General features: G+C 39.3%; 1 protein-coding gene across 3 annotated transcripts in view; it reads right to left on the reverse strand.

The window, feature by feature from the left end:
- The window catches only part of KCNIP4 (potassium voltage-gated channel interacting protein 4), a 1,211,769-nt gene that overhangs the window by 917,437 nt on the left and 281,126 nt on the right, over positions 1–13,206 (reverse strand). The gene's annotated exons all lie outside the window — the stretch shown is intronic.

Here is a 13,206-nt window from a genome sequence, read left to right on the forward strand (position 1 = left end):
ATGACCTTAGGAATTATCATTCCTAAACCTTGATTTTTGTCACCTGAAAATTGATAGAGTCAGAGCAGATCATGAAGGAGTATATCCTTATTCAAGACTACCATGATACCCACAGGGTTTTCTGCTTTGTGATTACTGTAGCCATAACTGAGGGTAGGAGAAGTTAATGAAGCAACTGAAAAAACAAGCAAACAAACAAACAAAAAAAACGATGATGCCACCACTTGAAAAAGGAGAATATCTAATATCTGAGATGTTATTGCAACAAGCACTTTTTATAGAATGCTGATGTGTGCACAAGAAAGCAAATTTGAATCAAGTTAGATCTAAGATATCCCAGGTTGGATTAGCAGAGCTATTGTGGCTGTGCTCTTATTAGTCCAAGACTTCATCTCTGCCTTTCACTCTGCTGTTCTTGATTCCTGACCAAAGGCCCAAGCCTACTCTACTACTTCACTTCTGCCTGGGATCACTAACTCAGTTTGGATTTATGATTGCCAACTTCTCTCCAACACAGAGACTGACTCCTCCTGCCATGTATAGCTAAGCTCACAACTGTTGAATCAATTGGCACTGAATGCTAAAACAACAGCAGAAGACTCTGTGATCAGGTAGTTAATCAAACAATATGATCACACACTTTGTACTGGAACACTTGTGTGGCTTTGCTCTCAATGTCCACACACACACTACTTTAAATGCCCCTTTCTTATTTCCATCTGTGGCAACGCCATCCAATCTCCAGGAATATGTCCAAATCATACCTACTCCAAGAAGCCTTTCCAGATTCCTACAGCTCTAAAAATCATCTTTCATGTGCATCTGAATAAGTAGTTTTTATGTCACTAACTTTACTCAACCTTATTCTGTCTGTTTGCTTTAATTTTTCCATCAAGAAGATCATTTCTTCAAGTGTAAAAACTACATGTGCCTTATGAATAGTAGACCCTAAATACATATATGCCATAATGAATTGAACTCCAAATTTTGTTGAATTGCCAGGCTAGTTCCTACCACCAATAATAGCATCGTATCCAATTAGATTTCTTTCTTGCTCTCCTACTAAACATGATCTTCTACTCCAGCTAAACTCATCTACCTAATAGTTCCTTGTAACGTACAATTAATGTCTGAATGCTGTGGCCCTGGTTGGATTAAGTAAGTATAAGTAAAAAGAACCTAAGTATATTAAAAGAATTACTAGAGTAGATATACTGAATTCTTGTATTGAATTACTATAGGAATAACCTTCAACCAGAAATTTGAAAAAAAAAAAAAAAAAAGAATTCAATAGATTCCTACAGCTCTAAAAGTAATCTTTCATGTGTATCTGAATTCTACCACTTTACAGGAGTTGAATGGAATAGTCCAAACACATTTTTATATTAACATTTTCAATTCAACAACCACTGAGGAACCCGGGTGTATAATGCTGTGTCCAGCAACATGATAAAATCAGAGCACAGGACGGTATCCCTGTGTTCTAGTTTGCTAATACCACCAGAATGCAAAACATCAGAAATGGATTGGCTTTTTAAACAGGGGTTTATTTGGTTTCACACTTACAGTCTTAAGGCTATAAAGCATCAAGGTAATGCAACAACAATCAGGTACCTTCACTGGAGGATGGCCAATGGCGTCCAGAAAAACCTCCGTTAGCTGGTCTGTCTGCTTCAAGTTCGGTTTCAACATGGCTTTCTCCCAGGATGTTCCTCTCTAGGCTTCAGCTCCTCAAAAATGTCACTCCCACTTGCTCTTGGGGCATTTGTCCTCTCTTAGCTCCTCCGGAGCAAAAGTCTGCTTTCAAAGGCGGTCTCCAAAATGTCTCTGTAAGCTGAAGCTCCTCTCTCAGTTCCAGTGCATTCTTCAAAGTGTCCCTCTTGGCTGTCCCAAGCTTGCTCCTTCTGTCTGAGCTTATATAGTGCTCCAGTAATTTAATTCAGACCCACCCTGAATGGGTGGGGCAACACCTCCATGGAAATTATCCAATTAGAGTCATCACCCACAGTTGGGTGGGGCACATCTCCATGGAAACACTCAAAGAATCACAATCTAATCAAAACTGATACATCTGCCCACACAAAATTACATCATAGATAATGGCGTTTTGGGGGACATAATACATTCAAACCAGCACACCCTGTCATAGTAATATGATATGCCATGTGCTCTCTGTCATGCCTCTGTGGTACCTCCATTTTCTCCTCATATGGTACTTCCTTTTGTACTATATATGAAGAGTTTCATAATACACGACACTGTTTATAACAATGACAAATCAATCACCATTCCATTCCCCATCATATTAAACATGACAACTTATTCTCTCATTGAATAGCAAATTAGGGGATCATTCTTTAGAAAACAAAGACTCAAATGAAAAGTCAAAGATTAGATTTACAATTTTATTCTTTCCCCAAGTTCTTCTTCCAATGCTTATTTGTTTAGAAGAAGAAGAGCTAGAAACTTTTGAAGAAAAAACTTCTTCATTAAAAGTGCAATTATAATGGAGATTTGAGGATGCAACAGAATCCCCAAGTTTATTCTGAAACAGAGATTAAATTTTGCTTTTTAAAATATGCATTTAATATTAATCTTTCATTTTCATTCTGTTTAAATTTCTACTCATTTTGTATCTTAATTATATTTTAATTAGCCATTATACCATATTTATTAATCTTACTGAGAAACACACATACACACAAACACCTCTTTTTTAGAATAATCATAACACCTATAAGTGTTTCCAGAATTCTCTAGGGAAACTGCTTCCCATATATATCTTTCTAATAATAAAATTCTCATGACTATTTTTAATTTCAATCTGTTTCTCATATCCTGATCTAAATATGAGAGCAATATGTAAGCCTAATGGGGGGAAGTACTTTTCATGGACCTTCAACCTATGACTACCTGCATTTTATTCCATTTCCCTAAACAGATCTAACCCTACAGCATATTAATAAGATATGGACAATTGACTGAAAAGTTCATTAAGGGACTAAAACTGAACTCATTTCACATATCACACTTACTCAAATTCCTCTTTGAACTCTCTATTCCAGAGCTCAGTGCCCCTCATCCTCCACTAACTCTCCAAGTCTCCTCCTATCTTCTCCATTGCAGCATAAAGACTAAAAATCTCTCTCCTGTTTTTAACACATGGGCTCCGGCCCTCGACTTGTGTACTCGACTCAGCCATACCAAGATTGACAAAACAAAACCATCTTTAGTTCCTCAGGCCAGCCCCTTGCGTACTGTCTGGCCACACTTATAAATATCTTCAATGCAAGGATAGATATATTGGTCTCCTCACTTCCCCATGCCCGAAAAAAAATACTCCAAATAATTCATTCTTTAAGCAGTTTCTACTTTAAATCCATTAGGCTGAAGTGCCATATATTTTGCATACATTATGTCAGAATTTATTATTGAAATGAGAATTTAAATATGCAAGGAAGTAGTAAGATCTTGCATGAATACACTACTTACACAGAATCAGAGGCTTTGAAACTTTATGTGGGGACTTCTTAGAAACGGTTTAGTAATTCCTCTACCTTTGTACATTATGGGGAAAATGCAGTTTACAGACATGGTTGCAATTTGCCCAAAGGGGAAAGGACTGTCACACATACCTCCCATATTCCCAGACCACTGAAACATAAATATGTTTAGCCAGTAAATCACATCAATTGTAAACATGAAGGGCAGTGATTTGGGCCAAATTCAATAGAAAGTAAAAAAGTTGAATAATTGGTTGTCAGCATTGTGGTTTAAATATAGATCACTTCAAAAGGAAATAATGGGAATCATGCATTACCCTAACTCTGTAGTGGCAAAGTTAGGTTGTCTAAAGAGGGGAAAGCTTGTCATATTTATCACATTATTTTTCTGTCTACATTAATCTGTACAGGTCTTGTACATCATTGGAAGTCAAATATTTACTCATTCTATTGTGATTTAATTTTATATTCCCTTGTGTTTATTTAATGACATATACTTCCTTCTGATTAAACATCTCATGTTATGTTACTTTATTAGTATACTCTAGTTTTGCATTCAATATTGAATAGATAACGGTTTAACATCCTCAGCCAATTTAAATAGGTGATAAAGGATAGGAAGTTGAAGTACTACTTGACTTGATGACTTTCACGTAATGCTGAACCACTTCTGCTTCTAGGATATCTTGTCACATATATTTCTAATTGGTTTTTAGATATATCGGAGAAATAATTGTCAATATTGCATTGTAATGGCTTGGAGGAAAATCATCATTAGAAGAGAATTAGTACCTAAGTCAGGTAATACATGGGTAACTTTTTACTATTATTCTTGCAGTCATATGAGTGATAAGGAGTAGGGTGTATCTATAATTCTCATCACTGGAGCTAGGATTTCATTGAAAGTTACATTCAACCAATATGTGCAAAGGGCCAACTAACCTTCAATACATGATGCTATATACTGAGGATCCAAAGATGAGATGAAAATGAGAAGTAAGTAGAACACAGTATGAAAACTACAAAATAATATAATTGTGTTCACAGTAAGCACCTTTCCCTTAAGGAAAGAATGCGATGTGTTGTGGGCATTTGGTTCCCTGATATCCAGGAGTTTTCCAGCATACACCATAGGACTGTTTCCTCACCAATGGTGTGAAAGTGAGTTCCTGTATTGTGTAGGCCTTGGAAGGTCCCTCCTAAGCTAAGAATTTATGATTATTTATTGGCTATTTATACCTTGTTCCTTTGATTTTTTACACAGCCCTTTTTGCAAATACCTGTGTTTCTCTGTAGGAAAGACGAAGCCATAGCACTTTCTTCTTTGTACCCTTTCTATGAGACATTTTTCTCCAACTGCGCTTTGTGAATTTTTTTATATCACTCTGAACTATAGAGTTGAATCAATTGTGAAGAATAGGCTGAATGTCCATCCATAAAAGAAAGCGAGATTAATGACCTCTAAATGTGAATGGGCAAAAGCAATTTGCAAGAGTGAGTGAGGGTCATATTTTATCACAGGCAGGTGGCTTATTCCAACCTTGCAAACAGTTCCCAAAAATGCATGTGACCACAAATCTTCAGCCTTTCCTGTCCCCATGTGGAACAATTGTATGTTCAGGACAAATGATGCCTCCTATATTTCAACCCTGAACTCAATCTTCACATGTTAATAAAGACTAAAATAGATTGCTAGAGTATTCCTTGAAGCAGAAACCTACAGAAAAAGCATTTTCCTTCCTAATCCACTCCACAGGAGCTGTACTTCACCCAGCAAGATAAGGAGCATCAAATTCTGTTTCTCACTATGTGGAAACCCTTAGCACATGGTCTACTAATTTTGCATTTTTTAAATCTTCTTTCACCTTGGACTTTGTCCTTATTCTATTGAACTGTGACTTGTAATCAGTGTCTCATATTGTGTCTGTTTTTTCTTTTTGATGGTTGTGGTGGTGAGAGCTAGAAAGTATGGTAAGGCTGGTCAAATATTTCTAGTACAAATCATAAAATAACAAAACCAAACACACACCCATCCTTATGCTATTGGGTCCTCATTCCTCTCTCTGACATTTATGCCTCTAGTACAGTCAACTCAAGTGCCCACTAAATAACCTAGGTGAGTTATGGTACCTCCACACATTTGTAGTGAGGGCACAAGAGCCCTGCATTTTGAACTAAAATTAAAGTGTATTAGCTATCAGTTGTTGCTTAACAAATTATCTAAGACACTTCTGCTGAAGACAACATGGATTTATTATCTCACAGTATCCATGGGTCTGTAGTCCAGGAATGGAATAGATGGGTTCTTTGCTTAGGATCTCACAAGTCCAATATGGAGGCGTTGGCCAGGCTGCCTTTTTAGCTGGAGCTCAAGGTCAGCTTCCAAGCTCAGATGGCTGTGGCAGAATTCAGTTCCATGCAGCTGCTGGCTGTCTGCCAGGGGCTGCTTCAGCTGCTATAGCCCACCCATAGTTCCTTGCCGTGGGAACCCCTTCATCTTCAAAGCCAATCATGAGACCCTCCCTTGTGTCAAATCCCTCTCAAATTTTGATTCTCTCTCTATAAGCAGAGTCCTGTTATTTTAAAGGCTAGCTTGATAAGGTCAAATCCACTGAAGATCATCTCTTTTCTTAAAATCAATTGTGCCAAATACAATAACCTTAATTAAGGGAATAAAATTCTGATTTCACCTCATAATCACAGGTCTCTCTCACAGCCAAGACGGAGAGACTCTATGAGGGTGTGGGATTGCATCATCTTAGAATTCTGTCTACCACAGTGGTTTTGAAGGGAGGGCCATGAATCCAACACTGGAGCCCCAGCAAATAAGCTATTACCTGCGGGAGGAAGAGCTGACTAGATAAGGCAGGGAGAGAGACATGCCGGAAAAATGGACATTCACATGAATGATAACTAGACTCTAGTTAGGATTAAGGATAACACAGGATAATTTGCCCAAGGAATGAAATACTTAAATGTATTCCATTTCACAAGAGCTGGAGAAATGTACATGTTTCCTATCTAAAATAATTCTAGCACAACGTCTTTCTGTGCAATTTGGTGACCAAGCCAAAGCCTGTAAATCCTGGATAAGGCCAATTTATGAAATGTGATGGATGCTGTTTGAGGCAAAAGGGGTCTACACCAGTGGTAACATTCAAAGAAACATCTAGCTTTTTTGTAAAAGCAAAACAAAACAACAGTAATAAAAATCCCACCACCACCATCAATAAAAAGAAGCAGAGCTTCATCAGTATCCTAAGTATAGGATGGAAATTAAGAGGGTTCTAGAAGCCGACTGTTGAGGTTTGAGTCCTGGGTTCACAATTTACCAGCATTTTGACCTTAAATAAGGCCACATATTGGCCCCATATTCATTTGGTCCCATATTGCTCAGCTGTAAAAGGGGGATAAAAAGAGAATCCACTGCATGAGTTTGATGTGAGTAATAAATAAGTGTGTGTGAGTGTGTGTATGTATATATATGGCATATCATATGCAAAATATGACACTAAATTAAAACATCTCACTGTTGCCCAGGCTGGATGGCTGCTGCTTGCAATTATGCTTCAGCATATCCTTAGGCATACATATATATAACAATGTCTGACACTCAGTTATTGTGCAATAAAAACCAGTCATCATTACCATTATAATTAGCTACTCATGTTCCTCTTAATATTATCAGAACTAAAGTCTTTGTATTTTTACCCTACCATCGATATCTCAAAGCCCCCACTAGTTTGTCTCCATTATAGCACTTTGTAGTTATCTGGCCACATGTCTAATCTTCTGGATGATAAACTTAAGGGAAGAAAATATTGCTCCTCATGTATCTATACCTCTAAGCCCATAGTAGACCTATATAAATTCAAGTTGGTTGAATGTCACATCTGCCTAGCAGTATAAGTTTTTAGTTGTGGCAGACAAAACCAGCTGATTACCTAATTTACTTTTTCATATTTTACACAGACCCTGGATTTTGTTTGGGGCAATGAAGTGTCATCCTACAAATACTCACTCACCCAGCATCCCTTGTGTTGAGGTTTTGAGCAAAGAGATGTAGAGAGAAAGATGTCCAGTTTTTCTGGAATGGAGATATGAGGTAGGGGGTGGAATAGACATGTGATCTTGAGACATAAACTGTAAGAGGAAGGACATCAGCGAAGGATGATGGGGTGGAAAGACACAAGGAGCCTGGGGCATTGAGGACAGAGATCTGCTACACCAAATGCTAAGCAGGCTATCTCTAATACATCCTGATATGTGAGGAAAATAAATCCCTATTTGGTTAAGCTACTATAGTCAGGTTTCTGTTAAATGCAGACAGGCACAATTCTCAGCTGATGCATCATTTGATTCAGCATTGAAGGCCAAAGATCAGCAAAGTGCTTGTGGAATACAGTTAATCCATATTAATGCCACCCTTCTGTGACTCGATGATATATAATTGGATATAGAGCCACTGTACAAGCAACTAAAGTGGGGATAAGAGGAAGCAAACCAGAAGAATAATGCCTAAGGATGTGTTTAAGCATAACTTCAAGCAATGTGGAACAATCATCCATTGCTGGGCAACAGAGAAAGATTTCAATTTAGCATCTCGTTTTGCATATGATGTACCATATTATTCAATCAGCCTGCTAGGGAAAAGGGAAACACAAATAGAAAAGTGTAAGTATGACTAAAGACCTCAAGAGCACAAAAGAGGAAGAGGTATTCTACATAGTCATCATGCATTGGCTTTTTCAGGCAAGTGGTGAAAGCAGTATTTGCTATAACCTTTTCTCCAAATATGAGAGCACATGTGGTACTTCTATTTATAAATTGCATATATAAACACACACGGTATAAGCACTATGCATACTATATGTGTATAAGTTATAATGTGTATATGAGTGTGTTTGTTCATACAGATAAATCTAAGTGTTCAGAATATAAATTCAGAAATTCAGAATACCAATGTTAAGAACGCAGATCTATTGGCAGATTTCCTAGTTAAAATTGTATCTCTGCAACTTAGTAGCTGTGTCTCCTCATCTTTGTGCCTCAATTTTCTTGACTGCAAAATGGGTATAATAGAACCTACCTCAAGGGATTGTTATATGGATGCAATGAGTTAATTAATGCGATGTCCTTAGAACAGGGCCTGGTACTCAGTGATATATGTGTTTAGCTAACATTATAGTGCAGTAGCAGTATATATGCTCCCAAGAGTGCACACATACAATAGAGGGTATATACACACATATCTAAATATTGGTGTATTTATTCATCTATACATTCAATTTTCTCTGTGTGTGTCTCTCTCTCTTTTTGTAATAGGTGGATATTGTTCTGGTTTGCTAATGTTGCCATTATGCAAAATACCAGAAATGGATTGGTGTGCCGGTTTGAGTGTACTGTATCCCCCAAATGCCATTATCTTTGTGGTCTTGTGTGGGGCAGAAGTTTTGGTGCTGGTTGGATTTGCTTGGAGTGTGCCCCATCCAGCTGTTGGTGATGATTTTGATGAGATGTTCCCACGGAGGTGTGGCCCTGCCCATTCAGGGTGGGCCTTGATCAGTGGAGCTATATAAATGAGCTGACTCAAAGAGAGAAAACTGAGTGCAGCTGGGAGCGATGTTTTGAAGAGAAGCAAGCTTGCTGGAAAGGAACATCCTGGGAGAAAGCCATTTTGAGGCCGGAGCTTTGGAGCAGACACCAGCTGCCTTCCCAGCTGGCAGAGGTTTTCCGGACGCCATTGGCCATCCTCCGGTGAAGCTACCCAATTGCTGAGGTGTTACCTTGGATGCTTTGTGGCCTTAAGACTGTAACTGTGTAGCGAAATAAACCCCCGTTTTATAAGAGCCTATCCATCTCTGGTGTTCTGCATTCTGCAGCATTAGCAAACTAGGACAGATTTTGGTACCAGAGAAGTGGGGTGCTTTTGCTGCTGAGTTTGCAAATACCAGACATGTTGGAACGGCTTTTTAAATGGATAAGGGGAAGTTTCTGGAAGAATTGTGAGGAGCTTGATAGAAAAGGCCAAAACTGCTTTAAAGAGACTGTTTGTGGAAATATGGACTGTAAAGATACTTCTGATGAGGCCTTGAACAGAAATGATGAATATGTTGTAAACTGGAAGAAAGGTGATCCTTGTTTTAAAGTGGCACAGAATTTGGCAAAATTAGTCCTGGTGTCAGATGGAAGGAAGAATTTGAAAGCAACAACCTGGAATACTCAGCTGAGGAGATCTCCAGACTACATGTGGAGGAGGTAACCTGGCTTCTCCTTGCAGCTTATAGTAAAATGAGAGCGGAAAGAGATAAACTTAGAACTGAACTCTTGGGTTCAAAGAGACCAGAAGCTGATCACTTGGAAAATTACAAGCTTCCAGGGGGTGGAATCCCTGAAGCTACAGCCCAACATGAGGATGTAACCAAACACAGAACGCAGCCACCATTTCAGTACAAGCCAAGACTGGAGATGGAATTATCCAGAAAGGATTTGTGGAAAGTCCTATTGTCTAATGGCTTTGACCCCTGTGTGCTTCATGCAAAGCCAACAGAATTTTTGTGAGATCTTTATAGACAGAGCCATTGCTGGTCTGGACTGGAGGAGACAGACAAGGGAAAAATTAAAGGAAAAATTCCTTCAAAGACAGAGCCATGGAGGTTGAGGTCTGGAGTCAAGAGATCTTGGGCTGGGAGAGCGGAGCAGCCCACATGCATGGAAAGGGTGAGTTTGCCCTGGAGGTCGAGGGCGGGCTTTCCACCTCGATGCTCTGGAAGAGTTTTGCCACTTCAGGTCCCAAAGAGGGTGGAGCACATTTCCAGGGAATTGGGGAGAGCCTGGCTGCCACCCCACTCTTCTGAAGGGGTTGAGTGTGTGCCCCGGAGATGGAAAGGAATCTGGGAGCTGCCCCAATGTTTGAGGAGGGTGGGGCCAAGAAGGTGGTCTCCCCAATGTGTGGATATGTTGGAGCACTCACCCAAGCATTTGGAGAGGAAACAGCTGCCAAAAAGACCCTTGGGAAGGGTTAGACTCCCGCTCTCTCAAGCCCCAAGGATGCAATGTTGTTCTGTTAATGACTCTCAGACTTTGAAATCTAATGGAGTTTGTCCTGCGGGTTTTAGGAACTGTTTTGCTCCTGTTAACCCTGTTTTCCTTACTGTTTCTCCTTATGGCAATGGAAATGTTTATGCTATGAATGTCTGTCCTTTGTATATTGGGAGCACATAACTTGTTCTAAGTTCACAGATCCACAGCTAAAGAAAAATTATGCCTTAGGACTGACCACACCTAAATTGATTTTGATGGGATTTTGTACTTAACTTTTATTACTGAAATGATTTAAGTTTTTGTGATATTGTGATGAAATGAATGTATTTTGTATTTGGAAAGATAGTGTCATTTTGGGGTCCAGGGGGTGGAATGTGCCGGTTTGAGTGTATTGTGTCCCCCAAATGCCATTATCTTTGTGGTCTTGTGTGGGGCAGAAGTTTTGGTGCTGGTTGGATTTGCTTGGAATGTGCCCCACCCAGCTGTCGGTGATGATTTTGATGAGAAGTTCCCACGGAGGTGTGGCCCTGCCCATTCAGGGTGGGCCTTGATCAGTGGAGCTATATAAATGAGCTGACTCAAAGAGAGAAAACTGAGTGCAGCTGGGAGTGATGTTTTAAAGAGAAGCAAGCTTGCTGGAAAGGAACGTCCTGGGAGAAAGCCATTTTGAGGCCGGAGCTTTGGAGCAGAAGCCAGCTGCCTTCCTAGCTGGTAGAGGTTTTCTGGACGCCATCGGCCATCCTCCGGTGAAGCTACCCGATTGCTGAGGTGTTACCTTGGATGCTTTGTGGCCTTAAGACTGTAACTGTGTAGCAAAATAAACCCCCGTTTTATAAGAGCCTATCCATCTCTGGTGTTTTGCATTCTGCAGCATTAGCAAACTAGGACAATTGGCTTTTATTAAGGGGGTTTATTTGGTTACAAATTTACAGTCTGAAATTTACAGCCATGAAAATGTCCAAATTAAGATATCAACACTAGTATACCTTCACTGAAGGAAGGCCAATGGTGTCCGGAAAACTTTTGTTAGCCAGGAAGGCACATGGCTGGCATCTGCTGATCTTGGGTTGTGTTCCAGCTCCTCTCTCAGCTCCTGGGCATAATTCAAAATGTTGCTCTTGCGGTGTTTTGTCCTCTCTTAGTTTCTCTGGGGCAAACACTGGGCTAGCCTCTCCAAAGTGTGGACAAAAGTTGACTTTCAGCAGCTGTCTCCAAAATGCCCCTCTCAGCTGCCCTGAGCACCTTCTGTTTGTGAGCTCTTTTATAGGACTCCAGTGATTAAACCACTATCCATCCTGAATGGGTGGGGTCCATATCTCCATGGAAATAATTTAATCAAACATTTCATCCACAGTTGATTGAGTCACATCTCCATGAAAACAATCAAAGGATTCCAACCTAATCAACACTAATACATCTGCCTCCCCAAGACTGCATTAAAGAATATGGCTTTTGGTGGGACACAATATATCCAAACTAAATATAAATCAATGGGTATATACACGGAAAACCCATTGTCCTAACATATGTAATTCTAGTTTATATGATACAGATCCTTCTCAATTAAAAAATTAATAAATAAATAAAGTACCAGCAGCATCAACTACAATATCTACCATTTGTTAAATATTTATTAGGTGCTGGGGGCTGTGCTTGATAATTTACTTGCATTATCTTGTTTAATCTTCACAACATCCAAAGGATATAGAAAGTAGTGTTATGAGCCAGGTATAGTATTAGTAACTTGCCTATGGTAACAAAACAAGTATGTGGATGGAAGTGAAATCCAAATCCAAACCCAAGTCTCTCAGTCACCAGAGCCTGAAATGTTTGTGCTTGTGGCTGTTATTTTTGTTCTGTGCACTATTTATTAACTCAGATGACATGTCACACCTAAAAAGATGAAAAGTCCTCATTTAGGAGACTCAAATAAGCTTCTATTAATATTGGAAAATACTCGAGCAAATTTCTAAAAGCTAAGCTCTTATTTGCCGTTAACCTCTTCTGATATTTATATCCTGGAATGTTAGAGGTTAGAAAAGTCTTAAAACACAGAAGAGCTAATTCTATAATGTAAAATCCAAAGTACTTGCTCAACCATATGCTGGATAAACCAATACTTTCTGTCCATTCATATAAGGAACAGTTAATTTGTAGCTATAAGTTGCAGAACAAAATTTAATAAATTTCTCTAGAATACACACACATTAAATCCAAGTAGTCCCTGGAGCATCATATAGTTTCCTTGTCATCCTGCTGAGTGTGCCCTTTTATAATTGTCTATTTAACTATCTTAATCATGTGCCTTGCTTAGCCCAGAGGATGCAACGTGAAATCCATTCTACACTCCAGTCACTGTGTCAGGTGCCCTGGGACAGAACTGTATCAACCCAGAGAAGGGGGTGCCTTTTTACCAATTAGCACTAAGGGGGGATCTCTGATAACAAATACGTTGAGTCCAGGGCTGTGCCACCGTCTTCACCATTACCCAATACCTGTGGAAATACCTAGTGCGTTGTAGGTGCTGAATAAATAAATGATTATATTTAATATTTTTAATCAAATATTTTTAATCAAATGACTGGTGCTATGGATTGAATTGTGTCCCCCAAGAGGACATGTTCAAGCCCTAACTTCCAGTTCCATGAATGTGACTTTT

This window comes from Choloepus didactylus, chromosome 3, assembly GCF_015220235.1.
Source record: "Choloepus didactylus isolate mChoDid1 chromosome 3, mChoDid1.pri, whole genome shotgun sequence".
Taxonomy (NCBI): domain Eukaryota; kingdom Metazoa; phylum Chordata; class Mammalia; order Pilosa; family Megalonychidae; genus Choloepus; species Choloepus didactylus.